The sequence below is a fragment of the Pseudophryne corroboree genome, chromosome 6 (assembly GCF_028390025.1).
Source record: "Pseudophryne corroboree isolate aPseCor3 chromosome 6, aPseCor3.hap2, whole genome shotgun sequence".
In the NCBI taxonomy this organism is placed as follows: Eukaryota; Metazoa; Chordata; class Amphibia; order Anura; family Myobatrachidae; genus Pseudophryne; species Pseudophryne corroboree.
The window spans coordinates 338,760,452-338,777,995 of record NC_086449.1 but is presented as its reverse complement, the minus strand read 5'-3'; the positions used below and the strand labels follow the sequence as shown (position 1 = coordinate 338,777,995).

The 17,544-nt window shown below is 44.8% G+C and overlaps 1 protein-coding gene across 4 annotated transcripts in view; it reads right to left on the bottom strand.

The window, feature by feature from the left end:
- The window catches only part of INSYN1 (inhibitory synaptic factor 1), a 163,973-nt gene that overhangs the window by 92,251 nt on the left and 54,178 nt on the right, over window positions 1-17,544 (bottom strand). Inside the window, exons 1-2 of one of the 4 annotated variants that reach the window (XM_063926460.1) lie at window positions 1,925-2,344; window positions 1,133-1,415 (exon numbers count right to left, since the gene is read on the bottom strand). The exons of 1 other annotated variant lie outside the window; for it this stretch is intronic. The gene's annotated coding sequence lies outside the window, so the exon portion shown is untranslated. Of the gene's footprint in view, window positions 1-1,132; window positions 1,416-1,924; window positions 2,345-17,544 lie in introns of those variants that run through there. 2 more of the 4 variants (XM_063926456.1, XM_063926459.1) reach the window with 2 other exon arrangements.

The following is a 17,544-nucleotide window of genomic DNA, read 5'->3' as shown; positions in this document are numbered from 1 at the left end:
CATAATATGAAAAAGACTTTCATCTATAAAAGTATGTAATACTTTGACAGTTACACTAGAAGTCATTAAATTATGTAGTGTAAAACCTAGAGATATGGTGGTTCTGATTTTTGGTTCTTTTTGCTAAACTAGCATACGATTTATCCGGATTTATTTTATTGGCTATCTAAGACACGCGAGAGCCGATAGCCATTTTTGAGATCTGAGTAAATCTGAACCCACACATCTCTACTAACAACAGCCAAAGCAAAGTAGAAAATGAGCTTGGGTTTTGCTATCTGCCTTGAAATGTGCAAATTTGCCTAGTTCTCCTCCAAAAATAGTCTGGTGGAGCAAGATGGCAGAGAACATGAGAAATATGAAGTAAGGACACTGATGTTCCTACGTATGCTGCTAATAAGGGCAAATGATAAAGTGGTGGAGAGGATACAATTTCATGCATGTAGCTTGATGTACAGACAGATGCTTGGCCATCTTTTTGCTGTGATTTTCCACCCACATCTGCTGGAGTTTACCAGTCACTCACATAAATAATATATTCTAGAATGACTTCTGGCCTAGTTACAGAAGATGTCCACTAGTTGTGTAATACATTCAGGCCCAGATTTTATGCATCCGTGTAATAAGTGGTCTTTGAGTAATTACAAATAGTCAATGAATGATGCTTTATATACGAAAATGTGGTAAGATGATAAAACAAGTGATAGCTAGCTGTCCTAAACCCAAATCATACAAGTACAGTATGTCACTGTATAATCTTATTCTGGAAACTCCTTGGTGAAACCCATAATGTACTTATAGACTACTGTATACAGTATGAAGCAGAAGAAGTAGTTCAAGGGGAAAAGTCAATATAGAAAGAATAGGGTTATGAGATGAATGTGTGTCATAGTTAGAACATGGGCTAAAAGGAATGACTGCAATATACACACTATCATTATTATTCAGATGTTGTTCTCTTACTTTAATGTCTCATTCCCTCAATTTCCTTTTTCTGTTGTTTGCAACTCTTTCTTTTTCTAGATGTCATGTCCCTTGCTATCCCATTCTGTATAGTGCATCTCACTTCTCCCACCCCCTGTGTCCTTCTCTGCTGCACACTTTGTCAGGGGAGAGGATGGCAGATCATTACCTCATCTTACCTGGTAATACTGCTAGGTGGTCTGTTTATACTTGTGAATTGCAAGGAACAGAGCGACTTTCCCTTCTTTATTGTCCTGCTCCGATGAGTGTAATATGACATCCGGGTAACCTCGGTTACACACAATCCAGAGTGGTCACTGTTCGCTCTCCATATAATTCTCACAAGACGTCAGAAGAATCAATGTTTTCTTTGTGCCTCCATTTGCAGATATGAGACAATTCTGGAGGAGTGTGTAAAAGGGATTACACCGGTGAAGAGCTGGTCCTCCAACCTATTCAGATAGATATTTTATTAGTATTGTCCCTATATTCCTACTATTCCTGTAGTCTCTCTTTACTCAATGCCCTCCACCATTTCTTCATTTCCTTATGTCTTCTTTACCGTTGCTGTTTCTACTCTGTAATGTCCGTGCTCCCTTCTGTTTCTCCTGGTACATTTACCATGTTTCCTTAATCTCACTACATTTGTATTTTCAACTCTCTGGTTACTCCTTCAATTTTTAAATCTATATCTGTAATACAACATTTCCTAAAGCAAAATAATATAAATGACCTGTCTGACTTATATTTTCTCTTATTTATGTTCCCATGTTCTATTTGGTTAATATTACAATCCTATGTGTTTGCATGTAACCTCTACAGTGTATGTTTTCTCATTATACGTAACGTCCTCCCTGTCTCCTTCATCTGCATCCCTTCTCAATCCATCTTTATTCCTTGTGTCGCCCTTTCCGTTCTCTGTTAAACCCTCCATCCTATTTCCTTCCTCTATCGTCCTCACCTTGCAGTTTTCTAAGGGTCGATGTTTTCTCTATTCTGCATCTGCCTTTCTCCCTCCTCTGGTAGAAGAGCAGATGCACAGCTCAGGCCTCATCTCTCCCTCTGTGGTGCTGATGCTGTAACACCGCTGATTCAGAGCTGGATGTTTCGGCTCTCTGCGACATTCCTCCTTCTCTATCCTTCTCCCTTTCACGGTTTCCTCTGCTGGCCTGTGGGAGGGGACCCTCTCGCTCTCCTCTTTCTCTCATGGGGTATACACAGCTATCGCTTGCTGTGTTTCTGAAATCCCACTTGTCAAACACAGCGGCCGGAGCATGTGCCCCAGTTCAGCCAGAGAGGAGGAGGAGGGAGGGAGGAAGTGATGGAGGAGGGAAAGCTACTGAACATTGTTTAATAGAGACTTGCAGAGTATTTCTCCAATACCCCTTATCTGATCACTTGCTTCATCTTTTCTCCCTGGTCACATACCTGCACCATGTTAGTTACTATTTCCCTGCCAGAGTTGTGTCTATCCATGGCCCCCCAGAAAATATTTCCCCAGGATAGGCCTGTAGGGCATTGGTGCATTAACTCCTCCCTTGCTAGAGAACTGCAGTGTTTTTCTTAATTCATTCTCACATCAACAGTCAGGCCATGTAGTGGTGTATTGTTACATTAACCTACTTGCCTACTGCTGCAGATTGTTGCATAAATAAGAGAGAGTATTTTAGAATGACTGCTTTCAGAAGGGTAGAATTGGTGCGGATGTTTTTGCTGAGTAAAGCACCTACAGAAACAATGTTTATTGGTTATTTTATTTCATTCCATTACGCGGACACAAAGAGATTTATGCTGTAAGGCAAACCACGCAGGTCATTTGTAGTTTTGAGATCTCAGAGATTAATCTCATAACAGAGATTGCTTGTTTTTGGAATTTATTGTTTCCTATGTGTAGAGCAGTTTAATCGCTTTATAGTGTGATGATCTCTTTCAGTTCATTTGTTTTCTACTGCTTCTCCTAATCACCTAGCGTGAACTTCAAACAATAAATCTCCATAGAGTTTAGAGTGATGAGTGATTAAATGCTCATTCAGGAGATCTCGGGCGATTCTCAGTAAGAATTTTATTTTTTTTTCCCAGTGGCCAATTAAATGTCATAAGATTTAATCACAGAGACTTAAAATTGCCTGTATATTCTGATTATTATAGTCACATTTAGTGAATAGAACTGGATGTCACGCATGACCTCCTTAAAGAAACACACACGGATTAGATTTGTGCTAGTCAAGGACATTAACATCACAATGTAAAATAAATAGAAAAAAAATGTTACACTACCAGTCCAAAAAGTATCAGTGCATGTCATGTAATCTATGATTATTTTTGATTACTTGGCCACCAAAAAGCCTCTGTATGCATTATGTTTTAATGCCTTAGCTGCTAATGGCAAATTGGATTTACAACTTTGCACCATCAAGGGGAATGTTTACTTAAAGGCATAAAACATATACAGGTCGGGAATCCGTTATCTGGATACCCGAAAAGTGAAATAATCCAAAAACCAGAATATTTCGGCCCTGTAGTGACGTCATGACGCAGCCGGCGTCATGATGTCACTGGAGTCTGCAGCCAATCACAGACAGGTGGGGGGTGAGGCTTTGCAGCCATTCCTTCACCATCACTGCTGCCAGGACCCGCCGCAGGCATGTAGGACCCCCCCCCCCCCACACCTGCTGATGTGCCTGGACCCATCGCGGACCCCCCGGAACCACCCCGCCGAATCTCTAGACCCGCTGCGGACCCCTGGAACCCGTCGGGATAACAGATATTCTGTTATCCAGAAAAATCCCATATCCAGAATGCTCCCGGTCCCGAGCATTCCGGATATGGGATACTCAACCTGTATTACAACATTTAGTATTCATATCCTGAATGCTTAGCCATAGGTATGTCTAGTCACTAGTGTATTAAATATTAGCAGATTTATCCAAGTTTTATTTGTAGTTATTTGGGGAATGTGTAATGGTTTCATCCCTACACATTATTTGTTTGTTTAAGTTTTATTGCCCCAAATGGGTGATGGGCTAGGGGAGGGTCCAATCAATCAATGTGCTTACATACACATGTTTGGGCTTTATATTGGTGTGTAGTTTAGCTGATTTTAGCGTAGCTGAATCATTGTGTGGAGAAAGATCTCAAAGGGAGGAAATCTCTAAGGGATTCGTCTGGCACTTATACTGGACTTTAACTGGACGGAAACTGCATGGAAACTCCAAACAAAAGCAAATCAACACAATCCACCAAACCTTGGACTGCAGCTACAAATGTATGTACACACCTATTATTCTCCAAACCTCACTTACCCGGACACTAAACATTCACTTTCTGCAAAAAACCTGCAATACAACTTTTACTCTGACCCTGCAAATACCTGGAAAACAAATGTTTAATTGAGAAGCATATTTGATGAAATAACACTGACTTGTGGTTTGCCAACACTGTATAATTTTCCATCTAACATCAACAAATATTTGATTTACTGGTAATCTGTAGATATTAACATCATTTTAATTACTTGCAAATCGTATTTCTTTCTGCAAACTTCACTGCTCTCTCATACAGCCACCACTCCTCCCCCTATTCTCATTACACTACCAGTTTACACACCATCCACACTATGGCCAGGCTGGCAACCCCCCTTACTCATTGTCCTTCTATTCCTTTATTCTGTCCCCTGTTACCACCTCTATCCCTCTCTCACAGTCTCCTACATCTCATCCTCCCTCCTCTCCTCTGTCTGCCTCCCTACCCCTCTTCTGTTTCCCCATTGCAATTCACTTCTGCCCCTTCACACCACTTATACCCCACCACTCAACCCTACTCTTTCCCTCCTCTGCCTGTCTCCTCACCTCTCCTCCACCAGGATCAAACTGCACTCCCTCCCTGTTTCACGCATGCAGTCTCCCTTCCTAGCCAAGGCCCCAGCACCATCATCACACCCTCTTTATCTTCTCCTTCCAAATTACTCCTACCTCAACGCTACAGCAATCCTGATAATCTCATTCACATCTCTCCCACAAACTCATACCCCCTATCTTGTGCACTCTGGAATGCCCGATCTATTTGCAACAAACTGACCCCCACTCATGACCTTTTCATTTCCAACTCCCTGCACCTCCTGGCCATTACAGAAACCTGGATTACTCCTCATGACACCACTTCTCCTGCTGCTCTCTCTGCTGGGGGCCTCACATTCTCACACACACCACGACCCGGGGGTCGCCATGGGGGTGGTGTTGGGATCCTTTTACCCTCAAGCTACACATACCAACTTATACCTCCAGAACCTTCTCTTACATTCTCTACATTTGAGGTCCATGCATTACGCCTCTACCAACCAACTAATCTTCGAGTTGCTGTAATTTACCGTCCACCTGGCATTTCCTCCAAATTCCTTGACAACTTTGCTTCCTGGCTACCTCACTTCCTCTCTTCTGACATTCCCTCCATTATTCTAGGTGATTTCAACATCCCTATCGATAACCCCACAAAATCACCTGCCTCTAAACTCCTTAACCTCACCTCTTCACTTGGTCTCTCCCAGTGGACCACCTCACCCTCCCATGTGAACGGGAGCTCACTGGATCTGGTTTTCACTCACCGCTGTGATATTTCTGATTTCTCCAATTCCCCTTTTCCCCTCTCTGACCACCATTTGCTCTCTTTCAACTTATCTATCTCTGCTTCCCCATCTCTCCCTCCTAAGGCTACCATCACGAAGCGTAACATTGAGGCTATTGACACCTCATCCCTGTCCTCCCTGTTTGACTCCCTTCTCTCTCCTCTTCTCTCTCTCACATGCCTTGAACAAGCCACATCCCTATACAATGCATCTCTTACTTCTGCCCTTGACTCTGTTGCTCCGCCAACCACTATTCACCCTCGCAGATCAACACCTCAACCCTGGCACACCAAATGCACCAGATACCTACAAAAATGCTCACGTACTGCCGAGCGACAGTGGAGGAAATCACGCTCTAAAGCAGACTTCCTCCATTTCAAATTCATGCTCTCATCCTTCAGTACTGCCCTTTCCCTTGCTAAACAATCATACTTCAAAATCCTCATTTCTACACAGTCTTCCAACCCCCGGCGCCTCTTTGCCACTGTTAACTCCCTCCTCTGCCCACCACCACCTCCTCTCCCTTCCTCATTGTCTGCTCTTGACTTTGCCACTTATTTCACATCCAAGATTGACTCCATACGTCAGGATATCACTTCCCACCAGACCAGCAACCAGCCACCACCCATCCCTTGCCACCCCTCCCCTTCCCTCTTACCAACTCTGACATCTTTCTCCGATGTATCTGGCGAGGAAGTCATGGCCCTCATCCATTCCTCCCCCCCCACAACCTCCCCGCTCGACCCTATCCCCTCCCACCTCCTCCGTTACCTCTCCCCTTCTGCCTGTTCCCATCTTGCCCACCTTCTCAATCTCTCCCTTTCATCAGGCACTGTCCCCTCTGCCTTCAAGCATGCTCTTGTCTCCCCTATTCTTAAAAAACCTACCCTTGATCCTAACACTCTCTCCAACTATCGACCCATCTCTCTCCTCCCCTTTGCCTCCAAACTTCTTGAGCGTATTGTCTATAATCGCCTCACTGCCTTTCTTTCCTCTCACTCACTGCTTGACCCATTCCAGTCTGGTTTCCGTTCTCTCCACTCCACTGAAACTGCCCTCACAAAAGTCTGCAATGACCTCCATGCAGCCAAATCTAAGGGCCACTACTCTCTGCTTATTCTTCTTGACCTCTCTGCTGCTTTTGACACTGTGGACCATCCTCTCCTTCTGCAAATCCTTCACTCTCTTGGTCTGCGTGATACTGCCTTCTCCTGGCTGTCCTCCTACCTCTCTGATCGTTCCTTCTCTGTCTCCTCTCATGATGCTACCTCCCCCCCACTTCCACTAACTGTTGGTGTCCCCCAAGGCTCTGTTCTTGGTCCTCTCCTTTTCTCTCTCTATACGTCCTCTTTAGGTGAACTCATTAGTTCTTTTAACTTCCAATATCACCTCTATGCTGATGACACTCAAATCTACCTCTCCTCCCCTGATCTCTCCACGGCTCTCCTCACTCGTACCTCAAACTGTCTTTCTGCTATCTCTTCCTGGATGTCTCAGCGCTTTCTTAAACTCAACATGTCTAAGACTGAGCTGATCATCTTCCCACCCTCCCGCACAGCCTCACCTCCCACAATCTCATTATCCATTGATGGCACAACTATCTCCCCTAGCCCCCAAGTACGCTGTCTTGGCGTAATCCTTGACTCCTCCCTCTCCTTCATACCACACATTCAGCACCTCTCACAAACCTGTCATTTTCATCTCAAAAACATTTCTAGAATCAGACCTTTTCTCACACAGGATGCCACTAAGATCATTATTCACTCACTGATTATTTCCAGACTGGACTACTGTAATCTCCTCTTAACTGGCCTCCCTGACAATCACCTCTCTCCACTCCAATCTATCCTCAATGCTGCTGCCCGGCTCATCTTCCTCACCAAACGCACTACGTCTACCTCCCCCCTCCTACAGGCCCTCCACTGGCTTCCCTTCCCTTTCAGAATCCAATTCAAACTTCTCACACTCACTTACAAAGCACTCACCCACTCCTCTCCCATCTACATCTCTGACCTTATCTCCCTTTACTCTCCCACCCGTCCTCTTCGCTCTGCTAATGCACGCCGTCTCTCCTGTCTTCTGATTACTTCCTCCCACTCCTATCTCCAAGATTTTTCACGTGCTGCTCCATTTCTCTGGAATTCTTTACCTCTCCCCCTCAGACTCTCCACCTCTCTACAAAACTTCAAACGGGCTCTTAAGACCCATTTCTTTACCAAACGTAGCCAAATCTCAACATAACCCTCTGTTCCACGCTCTCTATGTACCCCATCTGTGTCATCCCTGTCTGTCTACCCCTCCCCTTAGAATGTAAGCTCTCACGAGTAGGGCCCTCTTCCCTCATGTGCTTATACTTTTCTTACTTTAATAATCCTCAACCGCCCAGATCCCACAGTTTTTTGACCACCTGGAACTTATCTCTATGTTTACTGGTGTAGTTATGCTTAGCTGCCCTGTACTTGTCCTATATTGTATTCAACTGTAAGTCACTGTTTTCCTATTCTTTATGTGCATTTGTACTCTGTAATCGGGCGCTGCGGAACCCTTGTGGCGCCATATAAATAAAGGATAATAATAATAATAATAATAAAATATACATGTGATAATTCATGACATAGCCGCAATGTCACCATTAGCTCATGACGTATACACATAGGCGTGCGCAGCACATTTTATTAGGGGGTGCACGACTGGAGTGGCGTGACTAGCATCGCCTACTGGGCTAGAGTGTGTGAGTATGTATGTATGTATGTATGTATGTATGTATGTATGTATACATATATACATATATATATACATACATACATACATACATACATACATACATACATACATACAGTGGTCGAAGTGGAAATTGTAAAGTGGGGTATGGAAAAGTGAAGGAATGACCACTCAAAAGGGGACGTGTCCTTCAGTATAGTTTGCCACATTACATACCCATTATACACATTATGCATCACAATAGTAGGACCTCTTATACTATCTAGTACTGGTGCCCCTTTCACTTTATAGCACACGGTATGAGCTGAAGTTCACATTATACCACACAGTATGAGCCGAAATTCACATTATAGCACACGGTATGAGCCGAAATTCACATTATAGCACACAGTATGAGCTGAAATTCACATTATACCACACAGTATGAGCCGAAATTCACATTATACCACACAGTATGAGCCGAAATTCACATTATAGCACACGGTATGAGCCGAAATTCACATTATACCACACGGTATGAGCCGAAATTCACATTATAGCACACGGTATGAGCCGAAATTCACATTATAGCACACGGTATGAGCCGAAATTCACATTATAGCACACGGTATGAGCCAAAATTCACATTATACCACATGGAATGAGCCAAAATTCATATTATACCACACAATATGAGCCGAAATTCACATTGTAGCACACTGAATGAGCCAAAATTCACATTATAGCACTTGGAATGAGCCAAAATTCACATTATACCACACAATATGAGCCAAAATTCACATTATAGCACTCGGAATACGACGAAATTCACATTATAGCACACGGAATGAGACGAAATTCACACTATACCACACAATATGAGCCGAAATTCACATTATAGCACACAGTATGAGCCAAAATTCACATTGTAGCACACTGAATGAGCCGAAATTCACATTATAGCACACGGAATGAGCCAAAATTCACATTATACCACACAGAATGAGACGAAATTCACATTATAGCACACGGTATGAGCTGAAATTCACATTATACCACACAGTATGAGGCCTCGGAGATGGTGCAGAGAAGGATTGAGGACGGCAGAGGAGGCTGAGGGCAGCGGTGGTGCAGTGGAGGAGGAGGCAGAGGGCGGTGGCAGTGCAACGGAGGAGGACGGAGGAGGCTGTGGTCGGCGGCCTTTGGTGGTGCGGCACTGCACTGGCTCCTATGACCCGGCGCTACTATTTCATATCTGCCGCGGACCCGGCAGCCAATCAGCCAATATATATATATATATATATATAGTTACACACACACACACACACACATTTTATATATATATATATATATATTTATATATATATATATATATCCTCCAAATCAGTAGGCACTCCAAATCAGTATTCCCAGATAACTGTTGTGGTGCACAGCTAACAATTGGATACAGAAACAGCGAACAGCGGCACTCCTAACGGACTTGTAAATGAGACAAGACACCTACAGTAGGTCTGATAGCGAAGTTTCGGATTTTACTTCGTCCTCAGGCTACAGGTGCATCTTTACATGTAGCCTGAGGACGGAGTCAAATCCAAAACTTCGCTATCAGACCTAAGTGTCTTGTCTCATATACAAGTCCGTTAGGAGTGCCGCTGTTCGCTGCTTTTATATATATATATATATATATATATACACACACACATATATGTATATGTATATATATATATATATATATATATATATAATGTATGTGTGTGTGTATATATGTATATGTATATGTATATATATATATATATATATATATATATATATACGTGCCCAGACACATTTGAATACAGGTGAAATGCCTTACTTTTATTAAAAATACACTGCTTCATATGCTGCTCTGCCCCTGCACTTTGTGGTGGCGGCTAGCATGGTCCTGGCTCAGTGGTGGCGCAGTGCCCCGGAGTCTGACCAACTCCGCAAAGGAACATGGGAGGAGGAGCTGCTGCAGCCGGGCATGCGCAGCAGCCCTCCTCCCGGAGCGGCCGCCATATTTGTTAGGGGCATCATACACTGACTGCCCCATCAGCTGTGCCGGCGCCGCATTGTACCCTCACCGGCGCTACCGCAAGCAGCTCTGCTCAGATGTGCGAGTGCAGAGCCGCACGCGGCGCCAACCATCGGGTACTAAAGCAGACATCAATGTTCAGATTGCAGGCGTGCAGTGCGGGGGTGCCGGACATAAGGGGGTGCCTGTGCGCACCAGGCACCCCCCGTGCGCACACCTATGCGTATACATGAACAAAGCTTAAAAAAAAGACAAAAATGGAAAAGTTGAAATTAATTTCAAGAGATGGTTCAAAAAGTGGACAGGTCATGGCTATTACTTTTCTGTCATGCATGTCCCCATTCTGGATTTTAATTGCACAAATTATTGCGCACTGTCAAAGATGCAAAGGCAGGAAAATAGGTTTCCCAAACTCCACATTACAGTCCAAGTTTTAAGAATATGCTTGAGTCAATGGCATTTTTAAGAAAGTTTGAGGACCGTGTACAGCCCTCCTCTGTCCATGCCCCATCCTCTCTAGCCGGCAGCACTGTACAGTCTGAGCACTAGACTAGCCTCTAATACCCATGTGCAGGTCTCTGGAAGAATGGCGCAGTGAATATTTCCCCAGCAATTTCTCTACTGCGCATGCACAAAACAGTGGGAAAATGGCCTCTGTGCCATTTTCCTGGCGATGATTTGTGCTCTTTCTGCCACCGATGAGGGACTCTGGAGATGTGAGTTTTAAGGAAATGGGTGCAGCGTGGGCCCCCTGGACTCAGGGGCTCGTGTGCATCACACACACTGTACCAATTCTAAATATGGCAGTGGCTTGAGTCCAGATGGTTAATTCGAAATTGACTGAAGTTCACCTGTGGTCAAGCATGGATATGCTTAAAACCTGGCCTGTAATGGTGGATTTGGGGAAAGTCTATCATATGTGCCAAATGCTGGCCATCCAGAATTTAGCAGTTTTGTACATAACACTCCTTATGGAACTTAAGTAAATATTGTCTGTGCTACTTTGGGGGTGATTCAGTTCAGCATACAGCATGAGTAGTGTCGGGAAGGAGGTTCCAGAGCTATTCAGTTGGCCGCGTTGTTAAGCCCAAATATAGGATTTCTTCTTGCACTCCCCCTGAGGTGAGAGCAGAAATCCAACTAAACTAGTGTGTCACAATGCTTTTTCTGCCTTTGTGCATGTGCAAACAGCATCACGGCTGGCACTTAGTAGAGAATGCCGGTTACCGCCTGTAAACACCTGGCTTAAGGCGCAGTAACCGGCATCTCCCTGGCTTAAGGCGCAATAACCGGCAAAATGCGATAGGAGCAACTGAGTAGCTCCAGGACCTCCTTCCCGACGCTATTCATATCTCACTAAATTGATTCGCCCCTGTATATGCTAGCTCAAATAATAAATTTTTATGACTCCCATACTGAATACTGAAATTAAGTCTCCATAATAAATTCCTAAAAATCACTCTCTGGCATTATTAAGGGGCTGAATATATATTAGAATTAGAATCAGCTTTATTGGCCAGGTATACTTGCGTATACTAGTAATTTGTCTTAGGTTTGCTATCCAACAGCCAAGTAGGTACCAGATAAGCAGGTGGGGGTGGGGGTGGGGCAAGTAAAGTCATGCAGATAGGCATACCATAGGGACACAAGTTAGTTGCATATACGTCTAGTCAGTCAATGTTTGGGAGTTCAGCAGGCGGACCGCTTGGGGAATTAAACTTTTGAGACTTCTGTTAAACCTGGCGGGGATGGCCCTGTAACGCCTGCCTGAAGGAAACAAGTTAAACTTGCTGTGGCCGGGGTGTAGCTGGTCTTTTAGTATCTTTGTTGCTCGCTTTTTAGCTCTGGACAGGTACAGGTCCTGGACTGAGGGAAGGTCAGCCCCGATGATCTTCTCTGCGGTTCTGACCACCTTTTGGAGCCTGCATCTGTCCCTCGTGCTGGCGGAGCTGTACCATACCAGTATCGAGGAGCACAGTACCGACTCCACAATCGCAGAGTAGAAGAGGAGCAGAAGCTTCTGTGGGATGTTGAACTTCCTTAGTTGTCTGAGGAAGAACAACCTCTGCTGTGCTTTCCCGGCAGTGGCGTCAGCGTTGGACCCCCATTTAAGGACCGGGAGATTGTGGTCCCTAGAAACTTGAAGGAGTCCACTAGTGATACCACACTGTCAGCAATCATTAGTCCACTATCTTCTCTACAGTTTTGAGGGGGCTGGGCCAACCGGTCTACTTCCTGTCTGTAGGCCGATACGTCCCCATCCTTGATGAGGCTGATGACGGTGGTGTCATCGGCGAATTTGATGATCTTTACTGATTGCGCCTCCGAGGTGCAGTCATTTGTGTACAGGGCGAAGAGCAGGGGTGAGAGGACACAGCCCTGAGGGGTCCCTGTAGTAATGGACCGCGCTTGAGAGGTGAATTCCCCCGCTTTCACCACCTGTGTTCTATCTGTAAGGAAGTCCTACTATCCAGGAACAGGTAGCTTCTGGGACCCCTAGGCGAAGTAATTTGGGGTGGAGGATGCTGGGGACGATTTTATTGAAGGCCGAGCTGAAATTGACAAACAGGACCCTTGCATAGGTACCGGGAATGTCTAGGTGCTGTAGAATACAGTGCAGGCCCAGGTTGACTGCATCCTCGACACACCGATTCGATCGATAGGCGAACTGTCCAGTTGGGGGCCAGTCACAGTTTTCAGGTGATTCAAAACCAGACGCTCGAACGTTTTCATGACCACAGACGTCAGTACTATCGGCCTGTAGTTATTCAGGTTCATGATAGAGGGTTTCTTGGGAACCGGGACGATAGTAGACCTTTTGAGGCAGGAAGGTACTTTCTGTAGCTCCAGCGATTTGTTGAAGATCTTGGTGAATATGGGGGCGAGCTGACCTGCAATGCTCTTAGGGCAGATGGTGACACTCCATCAGGACCCGGAGCTTTCCTGGGTATGGCCCTTTTGAACAATGCCTCCACCTCTTCTTGGGTGACTTGCAGTGCCTGGAGTTGGCCGTCAGTGTTTGGGGCATCGTAGAGGTGATTGTTTGGGTTGCAGGGGACTTCTTTGCGAACTTGCAATAAAAGTGGTTCAGTTCGTCTGCTAGGTCTTGGTGTATGGTGGTGGACTTCGATGTTTTCTTGTAGTTGGTTATGGATTGCATTCCTTTCCATACAGATACGGGGTCATTGGTGAAGAGATCGTTTGTCAGCTTGTCAGAGAACCGCTTTTTTGCTAGCCTGATTCCATTAGTCAGAGAGTTCCTAGTTCGGTTGTATAGTGCTCTGTCACAGCTGCTATAGGCCTCTTCTTTGGCCCAACGAAGTTGCCTGAGCTGGGCATTGAACCAGGGCTTGTTGTTGTTGTAAGTGCGGTAAGTCTTGGTAGGTACACACATGACCTCACAGTAGCTGATGTAGGATGTGACAGTGTCTGTCAGGTCATTCAGGTTGGTTGCCGAGGCTTCAAAGACCCCACATTCCGTGCAGTCAAAGCAGGTCTGGAGCTCCATCTTAGCCTCGTTGGTCCATTTCTTAACAGTCTTGACGACAGGCTTAACCGCTCTCAGCTTCTGTGTATAGGTAGGGAATAGGTGGATGAGGCAGTGGTCAGATAGGCCGAGTGCAGCACACGGGATTGACTGGAAGGCAAACTTGAGGTTAGTATAGCAGTGATTAAGGGTGCGCCCTTCCCTAATGGGACATGTGACTTGTTGTTTGTACTTAGGTAGCTCCTTGCTCAGGTTAGTTCTGTTGAAGTTGCCTAGCATTATAAGAAGAGAGTCTGGGTGTTTTTGTTCTATGTTCTATGTCGGATATGCATACGGCCAGGTGGTGTATATGTTCTCTGCGCTTATGTATAAGAAAAAAAGCTAAGGGTCTGATTTATCACCATCCGCATCGATTATGCGGATGACGTGATAATAACAGCCAAACTCGCAATGCGATAATTGAATACATCGCATGGATGTATCAGTTATCGCATGCAGGGACAGAACCCGTGAGAAAGCCTCGCCTCTCAACAGCATCATTAGGGTATTTTTCGGAAAAAATACCCTGATGTCCTGCTGCGCATGAGCTTCCATCCGTCAATACTGCCACCACTGGGATCCCCCTGTCGCAACTACCCCCATGCCGCAAATAGCCCACCCACCCGGGATCTATACTTACCAGTCCCAGGAGCCAGTGTCCACTGCTTCCAGGAGGCTGCCGGACACCGGATCCTGCTTCTGTGCTGTGACCTCCAGTGCTGTAAAGTGAGCTGCCACTTTGCAGCGTCACTTTCCTGCAAAGGGGTCACATGGAGGACCCGGTGTTTAGCAGCGCTCACCGAAGCACCGATCCCTGGCTCCTGGCACTGGTAAGTATATATATATATATTGTGGCAGGAGAGGTACTTTGCCACCTGTAAGCTACACACAGGGTCCTGGGGGTGGATGGGAAGTGTGGATGGACCGGGTTCCCATCCATTTGGCCCAGACCAGGTCTTATAGGTTTCTTAGCCCAAGAAGCTGCTTCATCAGCCAGCGCCTGGGTGCTGGGTTTAAAGCAGAGTCTCACCCATGAGTCAGGGCTCCTGAAGGCAATTAGTGTCCAGGTGATAGGCCTGCTAGGGACAGTGAGATCCGGAGAGCTGGCCCACTAGTGTCAGGATGCCGGGACCTGAAGGGTTCCTAATTTAGTAAGAGGCATGGTTGTTTATACTAAAGACAGTGAGGGTAATTCTGAGTTGATCGCAGCAGCAAGTTTTTTAGCAATTGGGCAATACCATGTGCACGGGTCCGAGGCAGCCTCGGATCTTCCCGCCTTGCTCGGTTAACCCAAACGTGGCTGAAACGTCATCATCCCGCTGTCGGATTCTCGCGAGATTCGTATTCTATATAAAGAGCTGCGCGTCGCCACCATTTTCACTCGTGCATTGGAGATTGAACGGAGAGGACGTGGCTACGTTCTCTGCCTGAAAAGCTCCATATCTGTGCTCAGTGTGCTGCAAATATCTGTGCTCAGTGTGCTGCAAATATCTGTGCTCAGTGTGCTGCAAATATCTACGTTCTCTACCTGAAAAGCTCCATATCTGTGCTCAGTGTGCTGCAAATATCTGTGCTCAGTGTGCTGCAAATATCTACGTTCTCTGCCTGTAAAGCTCCATATCTGTGCTCAGTGTGCTGCAAATATCTGTGCTCAGTGTGCTGCATTTTGGTGACCAACAGTATATAGTTGTACAGTACAGTAGGCCATTGCTGTATCTTGCAGCTCTGTGTCACTGCAAGTATCCATTCCATATCTGTGCTGCATTTTTGTGAGCAGTATATATAGTATTACAGTGCAGCATTCTGGTGACCAACAGTATATAGTTGTACAGTACAGTAGGCCATTGCTGTATCTTGCAGCTATGTGTCACTGCAAGTATCCATTCCATATCTGTGCTGCATTTTTGTGAGCAGTATATATAGTAGTATAGTGCAGCATTTTGGTGACCAACAGTATATAGTTGTACAGTAGGCCATTGCTGTATCTTGCAGCTCTGTGTCACTGCAAGTAGCCATTCCATATCTGTGCTGCATTTTTATGAGCAGTATATATAGTATTACAGTGCAGCATTTTGGTGACCAACCGTATATAGTTGTACAGTAGGCCATTGCTGTATCTTGCAGCTCTGTGTCACTCCAAGTATCCATTCCATATCTGTGCTGCATTTTTGTGAGCAGTATATATAGTAGTACAGTGCAGCATTTTGGTGACCAACAGTATATAGTTGTACAGTCCAGTAGGCCATTGCTGTATCTTGCAGCTCTGTGTCACTTCAAGTATCCATATCTGTGCTGCATTGTTGTGAGCAGTATATAGTAGTACAGTGCAGCATTGTGGTGACCAGTATACTACAGTACAATAGTCCAGTACTGTTCTCGCTGCTCAGTGTCAGTTCTCCGTAGTATCATCAGTGCTCAGTAAAATCAGTGCTCAGTATAATCAGTGATTGATCAGTATAATCAGTTCTCAGTATAATCAGTGCGCTGTTAGACGTGCGCCCGTTTTCCGCCATTAGTGCATTGGGATTTAGACAAATGATGAAGTTATTGTGTTCCCGGTACAAAATCCCATCTAGATTCCACTTCACTAGGCAGGCGATAGCGAGATTTTACCAATTAATATTAGTGAATTATAATTAATTATTAATTACAGTGATCTTGCCAAATGATTCCAGTGATTTTGTAATTTTCTTCCAGTGATTTGGACCAATAATACCATTGATTAGAACGAATAATTCCTGTGATTTTGTCATTTTCTTCCAGTGATTGGACCAGTAATACCATTGATTAGAACGAATAATTCCTGTGATATTGAGGTGTTTGTGTTGCTTAGCTTAGCCATCCAACGACCACAGTGCACCTCTTTTTCTCTTATTTTTGCATCATGTGCTGTTTGGGGACTATTTTTTTAAGTGTCATTCTGTCTGACACTTCCATATATGTCCAGTGGTACTGCCATTTGATATAATTCCCGACATTACTGCCATATAATTCCAGTGATTTTGTCATTTTCTTCCAGTGATTTAGACCAATAATACCATTGATTAGAACGAATAATTCCTATGATATTGAGGTGTTTGTGTCGCTTAGCTTAGCCATCCAGCGACCACAGTGCACCTCTTTTTCTCTTTTCTTTGCATCATGTGCTGTTTGGGGCCAATTTTTTTAAGTGCCATCCTGTCTGACACTGCAGTGCCACTCCTAGATGGGCCAGGTGTTTGTGTCGGCCACTTGTATCGCTTAGCTTAGTCATCCAGTGACCTCTGTGCAAATTTTAGGACTAAAAATAGTATTGTGAGGTGTGAGGTGTTCAGAATAGACTGGAAATGAGTGGAAATTATGGTTATTGAGGTTAATAATACTATAGGATCAAAATTACCCCCAAATTCTATGATTTAAGCTGTTTTTGAGGGTTTTTTGAAAAAAACACCCGAATCCAAAACACACCTGAATCCGACAAAAAAATTTCAGGGAGGTTTTGCCAAAACGCGTTCGAACCCAAAACACGGCCGCGGAACCAAATCCAAAACCAAAACACAAAACCCGAAAAATTTCCGGTGCACATCTTTAAACTATTATTATTGTTTGCTTATATAGTGCCACTAATTTGCACAGTGCTGTACAGAAGTCATCAGAACTTGTATCACTCCCTTTCCCATTGGAATGAGAGCTCTCTCGGGG